We start from the raw sequence: 18,611 nt of genomic DNA on the forward strand, positions 1-18,611 counted from the left end.
ACAGTCCTATATGGGATGGTATACTATTCCCTACTTTTGAACTGACTTGAATCTCCCAGTCATAAGGAGACACATATAGTCTAACGTAGATTCCAAACCGCTGCGCACATTACCAAACATTGCCGCCGTGGAAGAAGCGACGAGGGACAGATAAAAATCTTGCGATCGACTGGACTGAACCCAGCTCTCATGGATTCGTAGTCCGGAAAAGTATCACTCATCCATCATGGAAATGTGGAACGCTGAAGGCCATGCAACCTGAAGCAGTGAACAATAGAAGGAACGTTCTGCCTCAACCATTGTGACTTTATTCACAACACATGTATCAGATAGCTGTGTTCCACCACTAACAGCGGTAACGCGAACAATTAATTATACTCTCGTCATGCTGTCGCTTTGAACAGCTATCAACACAGTCAGTAAAAAATTAGTTGCTCTGGCTTACAGTCACCATCTCATTTTTTAAATAAATAGCGGTTTCAGTATCATGTCATCAGACCGTAATAATTGGCAACCAGTGCTGTAAAATCGCAATAAAGTCATGAGATGTTCAGTTGACTCTTTTATTCAAACATGTTACGTGTTTCGGGATTACACCCATCTTCAGACATCACAAACTTCAACCCCTTCCTAACCAGCCAATCTTAACAACTCAAAGGAAGTGTCCAGTAACATACGACTATAACTGCGACATAAGCAGTCTTGAAGCAGAGCTTGCGTTGCAGTTATAGTCATATGTTATTGGACATTTTCTTTGAGTTGTCAAGGTTGTACGCCTGTTTGGTTAGGAAGGAGTTGAAGTTTCTGATGTCTGAAGATGGGTGTAATCCCGAAACGCGTAACGTGTTCTAATAAAAGAGTCAATTGAACATCTCATGACTTTATTGCGATTGTACAGCATTGGTTGCCAGTTATTAACATAAAAGTGATTGCAGGCCTCAGGCGGGATTTTATGTCCTGTATATCATCAGACCGTCCCAAATAGGTGTGGCATATTGACACTTCTGCTTGGGGTGGACTGGCGATGGTACGTAGTACCGAAACCGACAGTCATTTTATAAAATAAAACGGCGATTTTAGACTAATTAAAATAGGTGTTTTCTGAATAATTAAGTTTATAAAAAATTAAATTTGTAGAAATAAACTTATTCAACTTACCACATCTGTTATTGGAATATAGCCTTCTGAAACATGTACTGTGTTGAATAAATTAATTCACAGTGCCAAAAGCTACACACTATTTTTATCACTTCATCTGCTATCCTCAAATATTCTAGAAATCGGTGAACCAAGAAGAGGTTTACGCAAGAAATAGTTATTAAAAAAGCAAATATTTTGATGTTACGTTAAGTAATATTCAAGCAACTACTGAGGTGCCTTGTTTCGAAGCTAGGGAAGTCTTTTTTTTCCACACCGAATATTTGATCTGCATGGAATCTCCCTCAAACATTTCTTATCTGCGCCATGATGATATGCTTCAAATCCAACCGTAGGTGTAACAATTTGTTCGGGTGTTAAATGGAATAATAGAGTCAGTTGAATCGTAGGGAAAGCAAGTTGTACATCTGGGTTTATTGAGAGGATTTTGGAGAAAACGAAAAGAGTGTACTAAGGATGTCTTGTAAAACTCTCGTGCGACGTATCCTAACATATTATTCAGGTCTGTCGACTTTCAGGATGCGCAACAGCAGGGCACGAAACTACGTAGTATACACACACGCACAGAATTGTCTTTGCCGTAAAAAGCAAGTGGAAACACTTCTCCACTCTGTTACGGTGCTGTGTATTGTAACGGTATTAGGAAGGCCTTTAAAAACTCACTTTGGACCGCGAGGAATAGCATGCTCGTTTCTAGAATATTCGTACGAAAACTGTACTCTTAGTGTCGCGATGTGAATGTCGTAGGCTATCAGTTGCCACACGTTCCTCAGTCAACGATTTTCTGCTTCTTTACTGCACCTGTAAGAAATCTTGTGCATAACACCGAGATTGCGACAGTTCATGAATATAACACAAAAACTGTCCTTTTTATCAATATCTCAGTAGTCTCCACCCTGATGTGGACTACTTATTCTTCTCTATTTACCTCTACGAGATCTCGATGAAACCAATTGTTGAGGAACTAATTCGTTTCTGATTCGCGAGATACTAAAATAATTTAGCCATGTGATACTTCCATTACGGACTAAAATAATTTTACGATCTCGTCCATCATATGCGGTGGGTCATATGACTGAAAGATTCCGGAGATTGACAAATCATTTATCCAACAACCAACATTGCAAAGCAGTTTACATGTAAAATATCCCCCGTAAATATTGTATAGCGTAATATCTTACAAAAACACTACCCCTTGTATGAACTAAACCGGCATATGGGTGATACGTGCGATATATACAAGCGCTAATGCAATGTCGTTGAAACACCGTTAATGATTTCACAAGTGATCTATGTAATAGTTGACTACAGGATTTGATTTCTTTAAACTGATAACGCCTTAAAAATGCTGCAGGAGAAGGAATTTATATCAGCTTCATAATTTCTCAATTTTATGAATAATTGTATTTAAAATTTTTATGTCTTCAACATGCAAGTATTAATTATTAATTTATTAATGTGTTTTAGTCGTAGTAGTAAACAAATTTTCGGGTGCTTCCCATACTCCCATGCTACATTCCTACATACTTCTGAAATCTTACTATACTTAACGTCAGACCTGATTAAATTATGGAAGAAAGGACTTCATTTAAACAAATTAGGAGTAATAACTGAAGTATCTGCTAGTTTGTAGCTGCCTGTCCCTCGTTCCAGTGGCATTAAGTGAATATGAAGTAAGATCATGATGCTTGTTGGAGTTGTAGGTAAGGGTTGTGTGAAAAACGAATGGCTTCTGTTACTCGAAGCACTGCTGACTGCTCGCGAACTCAGTGACAAAAACGAAGTCAATAATTAAAAAGTAATTTTTAAAAAGCAGTGGAGAAAAACCATGCCAAGCCCCATTTGTAAGGGCGAATGTGTTTCTATGATTTACGAAATAAGCAATATCGGTAACAATGAAGTCTTTTCTTTATATAGAAATGGACACAAATTCGTATTGATAGCACAGTTTCTGATAATATCGTTAGGGTCTTCACTCGATAAGTGACGCTCACCTGTCAGGCGAGTCACTGTTTCGGTGCTGGGTTCATAGAATAAACGTGGTCAGCTATACCGTGTGGTAGATACGATAGTAGAAGTTGTACCATGTGTGTATCGTTCCAAGATGATTTAGAAGTTCTTACGAGAAAATAGATCCCGGTACGCTTAGACAAACCTCACGATGAAGATCATTACTGTTTTGCTTCGAATAAATAATAAAATGGTGCATCCTGTGAGAAGGTGCGTTGTCACCATGGAGACCGTATAGCTCGTGCGTTTGACGTGTGTTCACAGCATCTTTAGGTATCACATAATTATTTACAACCGCCTACATGCAAACTTTCGTACAGTGGATTCAAATGAAAGAACCATTCCGCGTCACTGCCGTCAACAGTGAATTGCTCTTACATAAAACACAGCACACGGCCCCGTCCCTGTTCGTGATTCCGAATAGACCAGAAAAACGGACTCATCCACCATATCGGATTGGAATTTGGCTGTTTTCATTCAATGACGTATTGCCTTTTAGCGGTGTTTTGTTCTGATAGACAACGAACGTTGGGTACAAGAAGCTCCGAGGCTTTTATCTCTAATGTTTCAATTATGTGTTCACCAAAAGATGTGGCTTTTAGTGCCATGAAATCGGTAGTGATCTGTAAATAAAGGAGTAAATACTGCTGGAGCATTTTATTAATACCCAAGATGTTCTTACATAGTTAATCTTCGTATACTGATCGCGTCAGTATGTAGCGTTTCCACAGGATAAGGAGGATCCTCATTGTATCACTACACGAAGGGTAAACGTATCTCTACAATTTACTATTGACTGTATAATGTATTTTTGTATTGACGCCAGCGAGAAGTCACAGTACGAACATTGCCACGTAGGCTGTTGTAAATAATTTTATGATACTTAAAGATGATATGGAGTGAGAAAGCGACAGTAAATAATTAGTTTGTCAGCAGTTCTTGGCGACTGAAACATGATGCTTTCCAAATACACGCTGGAATACTGAAAATAACGCACTAAGAGGAAGCATCAGACCGAGATGAAATTTACTGGACATAACTGTAGTGATTAGATGTTCACTTGATTCCAGAATATAGACATGTAAGTGGCCGAGCGGTTCTAGGCGCTACAGTCTGGAACCGCCCGACCGCTACAGTCGCAGGTTCAAATCCTGCCTCGGCCATGGATGTGTGTGATGTCCTTAGGTTAGTTAGGTTTAAGTAGTTCTAAGTTCTAGGGGACTGATGACCTCAGATGTTAAGTCCCATAGCGCTCAGAGCCATTTGAACCATTTTTGATTCCATAATAAAGACATGTAAAGAAGTACAGTGAGTACAAGCAGACAAACAACAACATCAATAATGCGTAGGACCACCTTTTGCTGCAATACGTACCACAGCGCGATCCGGCATCGAATTGATAAGATATTTGATGTCGTCCTGAGGCAGATTTTGTCCACGAATCTTGAACACCCACCTGCAAATGGTGTACAGAGTGACACGGTGGCATCTGTTGTTTCAGCTGCACCCACACGTTCTCTGTAGGGGACAAGTCCGGACATGGAAGAGTCGGAACATGACGTAAGAAGACTCGAGCAATTCGAGCTGTATGTGGACGAGCATTATCTTGCTGGAAAGTGCCCCTGGTAGACCATGTAGGAAAGGTCCCACAAGGGAGTTGAAGAACGTCCTCCACATAACGTTGGCCCCACAAGGTTCCACGTACCACAATTAGAAGGAACTGGCTATCGTAGGTTATATAGCTCCCCCCTCCCCCCCCCACCTCCCCCCCCCCCCACCTCCGCACCCCAGACCATTACGCTGGCTGTGCGGGTGGTGTGGCGCGCGACAGCGTGGGTGGAACTGTACCGTTCACGAGGCGCCTCCACACCCGTGTGTGTTGTCCGTCCCCAAAACGAACCGGGATTCATCACCTAACATCTCGTTTTGACAATCTGTGGCTGCCCGCGACGTTCTGGCTTGGCATCACTGCAGACGAAGACGCCGACGCCTCGGCGTTAACGGCAGTACACGGCAATTCACATTAGCAAGGCGCCTGGAAATGGTTCGTGGAACAGCTGGCACTTCCACGTCTGCTTGTATCGTGGACCGAGTCACAGTAAGAACCCTGATCGCTTGCCGCACGAGCGTTCGATCCTCTCGCCTCGTCATCTCCCTCACTGCTCAAGACCTGGTACGTCGCACATGCTTGTCGTCTCATGTCCACCGCTCCCCACATCGTATGACGCTACACTCCAGTCGATCGACCTGGCGAGACACAGGGTGTGTCGACCAGCCTGCAGTTGTCATGCTGAATATAAGGCGTCTCTCTCACATTGGCTTAGCTATGAGAAATGTCCTCTCACACGGCTATCTGGCATTCTGCGCCTACTAACGTCCTCCTGGGGTCGGGATGTGGTAGTCACGTACACGATTCGTCCACTTTGCGCCTCTGAAATAGCGCCCCGTGCCCGATTGCAGCGCTTCTCGAGTATCTGTGGCCATGAGTAATAGGAGGTAGATTTCAGACTACGTAACCAGATCAAAACGAAAATTTCTGTTCCGACAGTGACAATGTTGAGTGTTTATGGAAAAAGTTCAAGGCAATCGTAAAATGCGTTAGACAGGTACGTGCCGAGTAAAACTGTCAGGGACGGGAAAAACCCACCGTGGTTCAACAACAAAGTTAAGAAACTACGGCGAAAGCAAAGAGAGCTTCACTGCAAGTTTAAACGCAGCCAAACACTCTCAGACAAACAGAAGCTAAACGATGTCAAAGTTAACGTAAGCAGGGCTATGCGTGAAGCGTTCAGCGAATTCTAAAGTAAAATTCTATGTACCGACTTGACAGAAAATCCTAGGAAGTTCTGGTCTTACGTTAAATCAGTAAGAGCATCGAAACAGCATATCCAGACACTTTGGGATGATGATGGCATTGAAACAGAGGATGACACGCGTAAAGCTGAAATACTAAACACCTTTTTCCAAAGCTGTTTCACAGAGGAAGACCGCATTGCATTTCCTTCTCTAAATCACCGCACGAACGGAAAAATGGTTGACATCGAAATAAGTGTCCAAGGAATAGAGCCGGCCGGAGTGGAATAGAAAAGCAACTGAAATCACTCAACAGAGGAAAGTCCACTGCACCTGACGGGATACCAATTCGATTCTACACACAGTACGTGAAAGAACTTTCCCCCCCTTCTAACAGCCGTGTACCGCAAGTCTCTAGAGGAACGGAAGGTTCCAAATGATTGGAAAAGAGCACAGGTAGTCCCAGTTTTCAAGAAGGGTCGTCGAGCAGTGCGCAAAACTATAGGTCTATATCTCTGACATCGATCTGTTGTAGAATTTTAGAACATGTCTTTTGCTCGCGCATCACGTCACTACTAGAAACCCAGAATCTACTCTGTAGGAATCAACATGGATTCCGGAAACAGCGATCGTGTGAGACCCAACTCGCTTTATTTGTTCATGAGACCCAGAAAATATTAGATACAGGCTCCCAGGAAGATGCCATTTTCCTTGACTTCCGGAAGGCGTTCGATACAGTTCCGCACTGTTGCCTGATAAACAAAGTAAGAGCCTACGGAATATCAGACCAGCTGTGTGGCTGGATTGGAGAGTTTTTAGCAAACAGAACACATCATGTTGTTCTCAATGCAGAGACGTCTATAGACTTTAAAGTAACCTCTGGCGTGCCACAAGGGAGTGTTATGGGACCATTGCATTTCACAATATACACTCCTGGAAATGGAAAAAAGAACACATTGACACCGGTGTGTCAGACCCACCATACTTGCTCCGGACACTGCGAGAGGGCTGTACAAGCAATGATCACACGCACGGCACAGCGGACACACCAGGAACTGGGGTGTTGGCCGTCGAATGGCGCTAGCTGCGCAGCATTTGTGCACCGCCGCCGTCAGTGTCAGCCAGTTTGCCGTGGCATACGGAGCTCCATCGCAGTCTTTAACACTGGTAGCATGCCGCGACAGCGTGGACGTGAACCGTATGTGCAGTTGACGGACTTTGAGCGAGGGCGTATAGTGGGCATGCGGGAGACCGGGTGGACGTACCGCCGAATTGCTCAACACGTGGGGCGTGAGGTCTCCACAGTACATCGATGTTGTCGCCAGTGGTCGGCGGAAGGTGCACGTGCCCGTCGACCTGGGACCGGACCGCAGCGACGCACGGATGCACGCCAAGACCGTAGGATCCTACGCAGTGCCGTAGGGGACCGCACGGCCACTTCCCAGCAAATTAGGGACACTGTTGCTCCTGGGGTATCGGCGAGGACCATTCGAAACCGTCTCCATGAAGCTGGGCTACGGTCCCGCACACCGTTAGGCCGTCTTCCGCTCACGCCCCAACATCGTGCAGCCCGCCTCCAGTGGTGTCGCGACAGGAGTGAATGGAGGGACGAATGGAGACGTGTCGTCTTCAGCGATGAGAGTCGCTTCTGCCTTGGTGCCAATGATGGTCGTATGCGTGTTTGGCGCCGTGCAGGTGAGCGCCACAATCAGGACTGCATACGACCGAGGCACACAGGGCCAACACCCGGCATCATGGTGTGGGGAGCGATCTCCTACACTGGCCGTACACCACTGGTGATCGTCGAGGGGACACTGAATAGTGCACGGTACATCCAAACCGTCATCGAACCCATCGTTCTACCATTCCTAGACCGGCAAGGGAACTTGCTGTTCCAACAGGACAATGCACGTCCGCATGTATCCTGTGCCACCCAACGTGCTCTAGAAGGTGTAAGTCAACTACCCTGGCCAGCAAGATCTCCGGATCAGTCCCCCATTGAGCATGTTTGGGACTGGATGAAGCGTCGTCTCACGCGGTCTGCACGTCCAGCACGAACGCTGGTCCAACTGAGGCGCCAGGTGGAAATGGCATGACAAGCCGTTCCACAGGACTACATCCAGCATCTCTACGATCGTCTCCATGGGAGAATAGCAGCCTGCATTGCTGCGAAAGGTGGATATAGACTGTACTAGTGCCGACATTGTGCATGCTCTGTTGCCTGTGTCTATGTGCCTGTGGTTCTGTCAGGGTGATCATGAGATGTATCTGACCCCAGGAATGTGTCAATAAAGTTTCCCCTTCCTGGGACAATGAATTCACGGTGTTCTTATTTCAATTTCCAGGAGTGTATATAAATGACCTAGTAGATAGTGTCGGAAGTTCCATGTGGCTTTTCGCGGATGATGCTGTAGTATACAGAGAAGTTGCAGCATTAGAAAATTGCAGCGAAATGCTGGAAGATCTGCAGCGGATAGGTACTTGGTGCAGGGAATGGCAACTGACCCTTAACATAGACAAATGTAATGTATTGCGAATACCTAGAAAGAAGGATCCTTTATTGTATGATTATATGATAGCGGAACAAACACTGGTAGCAGTTACTTCTGTAAAATATCTGGGAGTATGCGTACGGAGCGATTTGAAGTGGAATGACAATATAAAATTAATTGTTGGTAAGGCGGGTACCAGGTTGAGATTCGTTGGGAGAGTCCTTAGAAAATGCAGTCCATCAACAAAGGAGGTGGCTTACAAAACACTCGTTCGACCTATTCTTGAGTATTGCTCATCAGTGTGGGATCCGTTCCAGGTCGGGTTGACAGAGGAGATAGAGAAGATCCAAAGAAGAGCGGCGCGTTTCGTCACAGGGTTATTTGGTAACCGTGATAGCGTTACGGAGATGTTTGGCAGGCTCAAGTGGCAGACTCTGCAAGAGAGGCGCTCTGCATCGCGATGTAGCTTGCTGTCCGGGTTTCGAGGGGGTGCGTTTCTGGATGAGGTATGGAATATATTGCTTCCCCCTACTTATACCTCCCGAGGAGATCACGAATTTAAAATTAGAGAGATTCGAAAGCGCACGGAGGCTTTCCGGCAGTCGTTCTTCCCGCGAATCATACGCGACTGGAACCAGAAAGGGAGGTAATGACAGTGGCACGTAAAGTGCCCTCCGCCACACACCGTTGGGTGGCTTGCGGAGTGTAAATGTAGATGTAGATGAGCCCTGGCACCAAACTTGGATCATTTCTATATCGGGTCTCACTGTATTTATGTACGGAGTTCTGCTGTTTTCAGGGTTCCTAGGTGTATTTCCTCACTTGCGTAAAATGTGTATGAAGTCTGTACACTACTATAATGAAGTCATTTTTATTATTATGTCGTTGGTATTGTAGTTCCAACAAAGGGTTGCTCACAACACTTACTGTGACCCTCCCGTTTCATTCTTCCACATGAACTCGCACCACACTGTGCAAAGATTGGTCGTTAAACACTATCCAACAGAGGCGCCTTTGTTTCGTTATCAGTGTCTCTGTTGGGTTGACGGAGAAAAAAGAAGAAACAGAGATCACCTGCGATGGGCCCTTGCTCAGCATTCTCGCGTCGCGGCCCAGTAAGACGAACTGGTGTGGAGGGGTCTGGACTGAGGTGGAGTGGGGACTGGACACTCGGAACCAGCGCACCGAGCCCTGTCCATCGCGTCACTTTCTTGTGCTCTGCAGCGCTGCGTCTCTCCAGGAATGCAGATCGGAATGCGAGCGAGGCGTTACGCTCGGCAGCCAGATTAACGCAAGAAGCGTCGCCCCGGGTTCCTCGCTTACTCTTTTTGCAGCTCGCCGTCAACGCGGAGTCCTAGCTGCTAGCGGCTATGGAACTCCGTTCTTTGTCCTACTTCATGGGGAATCGAACATGTTTATGTTAGCAGTGGTTGATCTCCGTGGACGTGGATAGATTTAGATGAAGACAAAAAGCAGCCATCTAGGTTTTATACCGCCTGACTTATGCCAGGAAGCTTCTTCCGCGACTATGCGTCGTCTCCAATGAAAGGCGGACATTATATCTTTTCATCAGTAGAACGTTTTTGTCTACAGCAGCTGCTCTATGTGACACAACACGCACACACACACACTCACACACACACACACACACACACACACACACACACACACACACACACACACACACATATATATATATATATATATATATATATATATATATATATATGGTGGTCCATTGATCGAGACCGGGCCAAATATCTCACGAAATAAGCGTGAAACGAAAAAACTGCAAAGAACGAAACTTGTCTAGCTTGAAGGGGGAAACCAGATGGCGCTATAGTTGGCCCGCTAGATAGCGCTGCCATAGGTCAAACGGATATCAACTGCGTTTTTTAAAAATAGTAACCACCATTTTTTATTACATATTCGTGTATTACGTAACGAAATATGAATGTTTTAGTTGGACCACTTTTTTCGCTTTGTGATAGATGGCGCTGTAATAGTCACAAACATATGGCTCACAATTTTACACCAACAGTTGGTAACAGGTAGGTTTTATAAATTAAAATACAGAACGTAGGTACGTTTGAACATTTTATTTCGGTTGTTCCAATGTGATACATGTACCTTTCTGAACTCATCATTTCTGAGAACGCATGCTGTTACAGCGTGATTACCTGTAAGTATCACATTAATGCAATAAATGCTCAAAATGATGTCCGTCAACCTCAGTGCATTTGGCAATACGTGTAACGACATTCCTCTCAACAGCGAGTGTTTCGCCTTCCGTAATGTTCGCACATGCATTGACAATGCGTTGACGCATGTTGTCAGGCGTTGTCGGTGGATCACGATAGAAAATTTCCTTCAACTTTCCCCACAGAAAGAAATCCGGGGACGTCAGATCCGGAGAACGTGCGGGCCATGGTATGGTGCTTCGACAACCAATCCACCTGACATGAAATATGCTATTCAATACCGCTTCAACCGCACGCGAGCTATGTATCGGACATCCATCTTGTTGGAAGTACATCGCCATTCTGTCATGCAGTGAAACATCTTGTACTAACATCGGTAGAACATTACGTAGGAAATCAGCATACACTGCACCATTTAGATTGCAATCGATAAAATCGGGGCCAATTATCCTTCCTCCCATAACGCCGCACCATACATTAACCCGCCAAGGTCGCTGATGTTCCACTTGTAGCAGCCATCGCGGATTTTCCGTTGCCCAATAGTGCATACTACGCCGGTTTACGTTACCGCTGCTGGTGAATGACGCTTCGTCGCTAAATGGAACGCCTGCAAAAAATCTGTCATCGTCCCGTAATTTCTCTTGTGCCCAGTGGCAGAACTTACACGACGTTCAGAGTCGTCGCCATGCAATTTCTGGTGCATAGAAACATGGTACGGATGCAATCGATGTTGATGTAGCATTCTCAGCACCGACATTTTTGAGATTCCCGATTCTCGCGCAATTTGTCTGCTACTGATGTGCGGATTAGCCGCGACAGCAGCTAAAACACCTGCTTGGGCATCATCATTTGTTGCAGGTCGTGGTTGACGTTTCACATGTGGCTGAACACTTCCTGTTTCCTTAAATAACGGGTTCCCGGGTTCGATTCCCGGCGGGGTCAGGGATTTTCTCTGCCTCGTGATGACTGGGTGTTGTGTGCTGTCCTTAGGTTAGTTAGGTTTAAGTAGTTCTAAGTTCTAGGGGACTGATGACCATAGATGTTAAGTCCCATAGTGCTCAGAGCCATTTTGAACCTTAAATAACGTAACTATCTGGCGAACGGTCCGGACACTTGGACGATGTCGTCCAGGATACCGAGCAGCATACATAGCACTCGCTCCTTTGGCATTTTGATCACAATAGCCGTACATCAACACGATATCGACCTTTTACGCAATTGGTAAACGGTCCATTTTAACCCCGGTAATGTATCACGAAGCAAATGCCGTCTGCACTGGCGGAGTGTTACGTGATACTACGTTCAAATGGTTCAAATGGCTCTGAGCACTATGGGACTTTACATCAGTGGTCATCAGTCCCCTAGAACTTAGAACTACTTAAACCTAACTAACCTAAGGACATCACACACATCCATGCCCGAGGCAGGATTCGAACCTGCGACCATAGCAGTCGCGCAGCTCCGGACTGATACTACGTACTAATACTTTTGTGGCTATTACAGCGCCATCTGTCACAAAGCGAAAAAAGTGGTCCAAATAAAACCTTCTTATTTCTTTACGTACTACACGAATACGTAATAAAAAATGAGGGTTCCTACTTAAAAATCGCAGTTGATATCCGTTTGACCTATGGTCACGCCATCCAGCGGGCCAACCATAGCGCTATCTGGTTTCCCCCTTCAAGCTAGACGGGTTTCGTTCTTTTTAGTTTTTCGTTTGATTCTTATTTCGTGATGTATTTGGCCCGGGCTCGATCAATGGACCACCCTATATATATATATATATATATATATATATATATATATATATATATATATCCTCACTGATGCACTGAAGCATTCGGCATGTGATCAGCTTATGCGTTTATTTACGAGTATCTCGGAAATTATATCTAAAAGTCAAATTAGGTATATCTTGCACGTTCCACAACTACTTTTGAAGCCAGGGTTAATATTAACGGCCTAAAACATGGTTTTTGGCAGGACCGTACTTGACGAGTAAATTGTACTACTAATTTACGAAAATTTCTTAGAAGTATTTTGTTGGACAACTCTGTATGATCATTTAAGATACCATCTGCAGATGTGGACTCGTGGGAATAACATTTTTTTCTCAGCTGGTTCACTCTCTTTCCTTCATTAGCTAGCTGCAATATATAGTTTGTGTGTTATGTCTCTATATATTCATCTTTAGCAATATATATGGAAAAGTGAATTTGATTATTTTAGTAAATACCGTGTCATTTTGACATCATCTTACATGACCGCACGTTTCAACTTCTACGACTTATCATATCCTTGCTGCTCCGCCCAGCAAATCCATTATGAAATAATTTTAAATATTTTTTTGTCTTCTCATTTTCTTCATTTTTTCCATGACTGTCTCCGGTGTCTGTCTGTTTGCTTTTACTACTACTACTACTGCTGCTACTACTGGTTTTAGCATTATTATTATTTTTATTATTGATACGACGAGCGGTGGGTAGCAGATGACCCGTCCCACAATAGAAACGTACACGTATAAAATTCCTGATCATGTCCAGTCATGGCGACTCCAGCACTAACTTGCCCTCTATAGTCCAGGTACGGGTTCTTGTACAGCTGGTGAATCCAACTTCCGTCGTGAAGACGCGGCGACGGATCGTATATTCGAGCATATTGTCCTCAATGTACGTATAGATGCACTGTTTGTTGTCTGAACTTATTTTTTATTGCAGTCCGCTTGTCGTACAGCATTTGCAGGCTTCCAGCGGCGTATGATTTCCTACGTTTGTATAGCAACTGACGCAAAGCAAATCCAGTGCAATATGCATAAACAGCGATAAGATCCGGTATTGTTTGACTGCACATCAGTGAGCAATCATTTGATTTTTTCGCGGGGATGTAGGGGAGATTTAACTTTGAACAATCAAATTAACCTAGTTGCGCCTGAAACTTATGCCATAATGCTTAAGCAAAATAGAGATTCACTTGAAGCATTCTAATTATGTTTAACCTATGAAGAAACTGTTTTTCTTTCCAATATCGCTTGAGTATTGTCGGTCAATCTGGAATTTTTTACCGGGTTGCATTATCCAAGACACAAAAGGTTCATAGAAGGCCTGCCGGGTTCATCGCGGGTTACCCAGCGCGAGAGCGCCACAGACACTTATAAAGATGATGACTGGAGGACGCTACAGTAAAGATTTCGTACACCACGACAGAACGGGGTGTCCCTTCGAAGCTTATTTAACAAACATACGACATCATCTCATTAAAATGATTCTAGATTTATTGCCACGTCACATTATAAATTAGTAAAATGTTAAAATACTAAAATAATTGAAAGTTTCGGTCGTGTTGCAGCGGCTTTCCTCTGCTCCTAGGCTAGTTTAGCTGAAGAGTGGGTGCGTTAACATGCTATCTAACGGTGTCAAAAGACAAGTGGTATCAACTTTCACAGATTTTATTGGCCCTAAAATACCACTGGTCTGTGTTGGACAAGACTGAGGGGCTGTGTGGCTGACTATTCGTGGGTTATCTCCTCCTTGTCAGTTGGTACTCTACCCGCCGCGAATCGCCGTTTGAAATGTGCCACTGTAGACTGAGGTTTCGAATGAAGTAAACATAAAGTACGAAATGGAGAACTGCGAGGAGAATATGGAAACGCCAGAAAAAAAAGACTAGTTAGTGCGATTTCCGGTATGACATTAAGACATAGTTAATCTGTTGCTGGAAAGAGTAACGATGAAAAATTTCAGATACTGGACAAATATTAAATCTTTCGAAATAGGTTACTGAGAATGTCTTAATATTTTTATATCTGTGAATGGACTGCAGAGATAATCGGAGATGGAAGACGGTACCAAAGTAGCCAGAGAACTGGTGTATACATATAAGAAATTATATATATATATATATATATATATATATATATATATATATATATATAAATCGCTGTCATATGTTTATGTGCGTGAACTCTAAATTGATTCTATACGATAAGAAGAGTTTTTGCAAGCAAACTCACCCGTATGCGACGTGCACCGTCACTTCTTCATACGTTGGTACATGAGACGGTATTCTAACACAATTAACATCCTTCATGTGCAAATAAGACTGCGTGTGCAGTCTTCTGCAAATACACGAATCAAGACTTGTAGCCTCTACTTTCCGCTCGTCCCTTCGGGGAAATCTCAATTTCAGACAATCCGCAGCGGAGAAACTTGATTCTCGTCGGGAAACGACCGAGGGCCTACCTGCGTGACGCGACTCTCCCTCTGTCTCAACTCCTCCATTACACAGATTGGACTGCTGTTCGCTGTTTACCGAGCTTAGTCCTGTTTCTGGCTCAGAGAGAGCGAGGCCGTTCGTTAGGGTCAGCTTTGCCTCGCGGTGTGACGAAGCTGTCCGGCAAATAACCGAGAGCCAGCAACATCTCATCCGTATGCGTAATTGTAACACTGTGCTAGACTTAACATTAACAGAGGTAAACTGAGGTGACAGAAGTCATGTGATAGCGATGTGCACATATACAGATAGCGGAGTTAATTGTCTATGGTAGCAGACTACCAACGCGAGTGGCTTTTCAAACAGCACGACATCGCTTGCAGCGCCTCTGCTGTGTTCGTGGCCATATCGCGTAGACCCTAGACGACTGGAAAACCACGATCTGGTCAGACAAATCTAAAAGGTTCAAATGTGTGTGAAATCTTATGGGACTTAACTGCTAAGGTCATCAGTTCCTAAGCTTACACACTACTTAACCTAAATTATCCTAAGGACAGACACACACACCCATGCCCGAGGACGGACTCGAACCTCCGCCGGGACCAGCCGCGCAGTCCATGACTGCAGCGCCAAGTCCGCTCGCGTAATCCCGCGCGGCTCTGGTCAGATGAGTCCCGATGTCAGTTGGTAGGAGCTGTGGTAGGGTTCGAGTGCGTCGCAGGCCCCACGAACCCGTGGTCCCAAGTTGTCAACAAGGCACCGCGCAAGCTTGTGGTGACTCCATAATGGTGGGCACTGTGTTTACATGGAATGGACTGAGTTCTCGGGTTCAACTGAACAGATCATTGACTGGAAATGGTTATGTTCGGCTACTCGAAGACCATTTGCAGCTATTCACTGACTTCATGTTCCAAAACAGCGGATGTCGTGTCACCGGGCCACAGTTTATTCGCGAGTCTCGAACACTAAGCCGCAGTTCACAGGGAAATCTTTTGCAGCGAATTTTTCCGAGACTGCGAACACATGCAGAAATTTTTCGTTCCCAGGCTGGGCCGACGAAAATTTTCAGATACTTTTCGATGCGATAGGTTGCACATGGGTTTCTCTAGCTATCTCAGATAGCATTAGTGCACATAAGACAGGCAGTCTCAACTGATACGACCACATTCCTTATACAGCCTTCAATCAGTATTCCAGCTTACTGTTCAAATTGCCTTTAGTTAATAAATATTTACTATTGTCTTTCCATTTCGTTGGCCAAACTCTGCCACTGGACACCATTTGTTTCGATCGTCTAATGCGTTTGGCAGCTACTGATTTTAAAAGAACGGAAGTAGAGCGGCAGCTTTCATCGTCTACGGACTATTTCACCTGCCGAGTGGTTCTTTAAATGTCCTTCGTGGGCGCGTTTTTTCTCTTTCGTATGGCGCTATTGCCCATTTCGCAGATTTATTGGTTCTGGTTTTATTGTAGCGGTGGCCGTTATGTAAATCGAGACTATCTCCGGCTCCGTCATATCGGCCGCTCGTGCTGTAACACAGCCTTTCCCCGACTTCGGTCGCCTGTCGAACTCGCCCAGGCGTCAGCTGCGCCTGTCGTCCTCACAATTGCCACTGTAGAACGGCGTCAGGCCGTCACTGCCGCACGCCAGTCACTCTCCCCGGTGCAAAAGAAAACCACCTTCTGTCGTCACCCAGTCAATTCATCCCTCTTGTTCCGAGACCGGAGGTGGAGTTACAGTGCAAGGGACCGAATCAGCTGCTTTTATTTGCTGTCGAATGAGAGATCATGTTAAAGTGTTTTAACTGAAGTTTAAGAATTTGTCAAGTTTATTTATGCTCAGCAGTTTTGAATTTTCCAAGTTGCAACAGGGTTCCACAAGTGGCTGTTTTTTTAAGCTTTATTTGTGTCAGTGCAGCTTCAGCTGTTAGATGATTTTCACATCAAGTATAGTTACTTTCAGAAACCATGACTGGTCAGAGTAATAACCAAAGAACAAAAAAAAAAAAAAAAATCAGCTGACAGTCCCCGGCAGCGACAAAATATAGCGCTTATGCGTATACCCATACTATTACACAGAGTAAACAGTTAAATTTCATCTGTGTGGTAGTATAAATGCTGTATTGTTTCGCTAGCAGGACTTCCTGGTGAAAAAAAAAAAATTTTGTTATTTGATTATTACTTTTAGTAGTCACGGTTTCCCAAAGTGACTATATACGGTGCTTTAAAAAAACCTGACACCCGAAACTGCACTAAAACAAACATAATTAGAAATTCAGCCACTTGCGGCACCATTCTGTCATTTAGAAAATATTGGAAAGAGGAAGGTTAGTCGCCGACCATATCATAGACTCACAATTACATTGGTCTGAATAGGATATTTCAGAAATGAGTCGTTTGTGGTCCTATTAAAGGAACCAGTCCGGCATTCGACATAAGTTGGAAGACACATGTCCTAAGTCAGAGTGGATGGATGGGGATTTTAACCTTGGTTCTTGCGATGTCATAAGGAACAGTTGAGCCGCCTCTGTGTTTCAGGTACAGATGCAGGTGTCGAGCAGATGTCGAGAGATTTGGAAGAAAAAACTCGATAGGAGAGAAGTATTCGAGCACCCGAGGAACAGAAGAAGAAGAAAAGTTTGAAGGAAAGCAAAAGCGGAAGTCACAGTGGTCTAGTTAACAGGAGACAACGCATAGAGAGAGAGAGAGAGAGTGTGTGTATCATTATAATGAAAGGGCTTCCTTTGTGTTGTTCAGTGGCCGATGAAAAAATAAATAAATAGAAAATTATGAAACAAAAAGTAGTCACCTGTGAAAGGGTTTTGATAGCGTTCTAAATTTATTCCTCGTGAGATCGTAAATGAAACGTGTCTGATCGCTGCTTGCAATGATTCTGCTGTATGAGAAATTAGTTACTATGACGGAGAAGTTACTTGTCTCCACAACGAGCGTGACTCTTCGGCTGCTGCTGACCGGTAGGGAGTTTTACATCAGAATATTTGTACGCTGCCTGATGGGAGCTCTTTGGCATGCATATTTTTCGCAAAGAGAAAAATGAAGGATTCACAATGGCGCGGCAACGCAGCATAGGTGGATTTCAGCGTGTGCACGGGTAAGCGAGGCGTGCCTGTACTGCACGAGCTACTCTTCGTTTGCCAGTGCCGCCTCTACAGAAACCTTCAACAGCCTCTGGATCGATCCACCTTCTGGTCCAAAGATCAAACTTGCTATAGGGCAACTAAAAGTGATGGTCGTAATGTTGATGTCGTTCAACAAATCCTGCACATGTAGGAAACGTGAAATTTTACTTTGTATTTCATGGATATAAATATCACGCTATGAGTTTATTTGTGGCATTGAAATCTATATGGAGTATTAACTAGTGAGTATGTGGATCAACGTGTCATCGGAGTGTACACAGGGACATCCCACAGTTACTATACTAGTATCTCGAGATTGGTTAGGAAATGTGATACTCGGTTCAAAATGGCTCTGAGCACTATGGGACTTAACATCTATGGTCATCAGTCCCCTAGAACTTAGAACTTCTTAAACCTAACTAACCTAAGGACATCACACAACACCCAGTCATCACGAGACAGAGAAAATCCCTGACCCCGCCGGGAATCGAACCCGGGAACCCGGCGCGGGAAGCGAGAACGCTAACGCAAAATGTGATACTTGCCAAGAGCGTAACTTAAAAACATTTACGCTGTGGGACTACAGTATTCAATGGAGAATATTATTG

General features: G+C 44.4%; 1 protein-coding gene across 1 annotated transcript in view; it reads left to right on the forward strand.

The window, feature by feature from the left end:
* LOC124712154 overlaps positions 1 to 18,611 on the forward strand; it is a 1,187,639-nt gene that overhangs the window by 2,352 nt on the left and 1,166,676 nt on the right. The window lies entirely within an intron of this gene.

The sequence above is a fragment of the Schistocerca piceifrons genome, chromosome 8 (genome assembly GCF_021461385.2).
Source record: "Schistocerca piceifrons isolate TAMUIC-IGC-003096 chromosome 8, iqSchPice1.1, whole genome shotgun sequence".
NCBI classification, from domain to species: domain Eukaryota; kingdom Metazoa; phylum Arthropoda; class Insecta; order Orthoptera; family Acrididae; genus Schistocerca; species Schistocerca piceifrons.